General features: G+C 51.6%; 1 pseudogene; it reads right to left on the minus strand.

Moving 5' to 3' along the window:
• Positions 1-962: 962 nt before the first annotated feature.
• On the minus strand, positions 963-1,466 carry LOC106727897 (annotated as a pseudogene).
• Between the last annotated feature and the right edge of the window lie 887 nt (positions 1,467-2,353).

The following is a 2,353-nucleotide window of genomic DNA, read 5'->3' on the forward strand; positions in this document are numbered from 1 at the left end:
ATAACTATATTTTCTTTTTCATTGGACTTCTAACAACTGAGGGCTCATTGCTGCCTCTTCTCCATCTGCCCCACACACCGAAAATTGAATAAGAAATCATACTTTTCTCTTTGGAAGTTATAGGGAGATTGAAACCACATAAGTCCCTGGAATCAGAATTCCTCCCCCTCCCCCACCACCTCGCCAAATAAAATCCCTGCGCCCTCTCCTTTCCAGTCTCCATCCAAGCAGGTCTGACCTGCTGAGTGATTTTTCATGTGCTTCTCAGGGGTTTCAATCAGGAGAATAATAACCATCCCACGTCCCCTTGGTGTGTGTGTGTCATGAACATCTGTACCAGCTGCTGTGCCTCTGCTTCAGCATGGTGTCCACTCCTCTGGGTGCTGTGAGCATGAGGACAAGACCAGGACTGTCACCCTGTGGGTCCTTCTTCTGCAGCTTTGGGTTCACACACATGTGGGGCCCACGGTCCAGCATTCAGGAAAGCTGCACTTTTGGGTCAATAGAGCCTCTTCTTAGATTCAGGTGACGTGGGTCAGAAGACTTGATGATAAAACTTATTGTGGCACGAGTGTGTATGAAAGAGACTCTCTACCTTTTGTTCACATGAGAAAGTTTTCTCTCTTTACAACAGACTTTCTCACTCCGAGACTCAGACATCAGTGTAGAATCAGGTTCCAGAGGTTCCCTGAGGGAAACTGTGACTTTAAGAGGAAACCACACAGGAACCAGCCCAGACCTCCAACTGCACCTGCTGTTGGGATGGTCCTTGTGTTATGGAAGAAAGCACTGACCTCAATAGGAAGCCTGCACAACCCCTCCAGGGACAGACAGCTTCTGAGCTGAGACCCTGGGTTTGCTGGCCCCGAGTGCCCCCTGGTGTCCTGCACGCTGCCTGCAGCCTAGCCCTGCTGTCTTCTCAGGGAGGTAGTGTCTGGGCTCACACTGACTTCTCCTCACTGTGTCTCTTGCACAGTAATACACAGCTGTGTCCTCGGCTCTCAGGCTGCTCATTTGCAAAACAGCGTGTTCTAGGCGTTGTCTCTGGAGATGGTGAAGCGGCCCTTCACAGAGGCGGCGTAGTATGTTACCACCACTGTAACTAATCAGTGCGACCCACACCAGCCCCTTTCCTGGAGCCTGGCGGACACAGCTCATCCAGTAGCTACTGAAGGTGAATCCAGAGGCTGCACAGGAGAGTCTCAGAGACCCCCCAGGCTGAACCACGCCTCCCCCAGAGTCCACCAGCTGCTCCTCACACTGGACACCTGCAAACACAGAGACACAACGTCGACTAAGAATCACATAGAAGCACCAACAGGCACAGGCACAGGTCTCAGTGCTCCCCACTCCTGAGAATGACCTTGAGAAATGATCAGGAGGAAAACGCAGCTTGGCACCAAGTCCATGGTAGAGCCGCTGGGGTCCTGTCTCAGGCGCTTGGGTTCTGGGTGTCTCCCCAACATGCCGGGCAAGGGCTCCCTTTTATGAGCAGGAGGAGAGCCCCATTTGCATGGAGTCTGCATATAAGGTGCAGTTTGGACCCTGGGCAGCATGCCTGACCTTGTCATCCTAGAGGAGACCCCAGATGGGAAAGGACTCAAGGATGCTGGCCACAGGGGGGTCCCTTCCTGACCCCCCTCCCTCTCTCCTTTCCTGAGACCCATCACCCTGACCCCATTGCTTTGGGCGCAGCTTCCAGGAGTGAGAGTCCTCCTTCCTTGGGGTTTTGATGAGGACCCAGGGGTGCTGCCCCAGAGGCACGTGGATGGGGCTTCCTCTCGCTCTCCTTCACCCGCCGTGGGCCATGTTGCCTTTCTGGGGTTTGGGAATAAGAATGTGCATTGGATGATGCTTTTATTTTGAGACTGAAAGATTCTCCTTGTTATTTTCTACAATCAGATCCTCCACAAAACTCCAACCTCTACATGTGAGGAGGCAGGAGAGGCTGGGCTGGATGCTGTGGCTGCAGCCTCTGACTCAAACCTGCTGCCACTCTCACAAGCACACAGCTGCCTCCAAAATCCACACATTTCACTCAACTTCCTTGCTGTTCATGTGCAAAATCTTGTTTCCCAGCCTCTCAAAGTGGGAGAATTTCCATCTTTTACACATGGAGCCCTTGCTGGTGGGGCTCAGTGGATGTTGCATCATCCCCCCACCAAAGGGTGGGAACTCTTTAGAATCACCACCACCATCATGTGGAGGCAGCAGGTTTTTAATAATTGTGTGAACCTTCCTTCTCACACGGGGAAGAAACGTGTATGAACGTATGTGGTAAATGACGTAAAGACAACATGTTGATGTAAGAACTGTCCAAACATGGAGAGAATGTTTTATAAGATTTAATCCA

The sequence above is a fragment of the Myotis brandtii genome, unplaced genomic scaffold, assembly GCF_000412655.1.
Source record: "Myotis brandtii unplaced genomic scaffold, ASM41265v1 scaffold4976, whole genome shotgun sequence".
Classification (NCBI taxonomy): domain Eukaryota; kingdom Metazoa; phylum Chordata; class Mammalia; order Chiroptera; family Vespertilionidae; genus Myotis; species Myotis brandtii.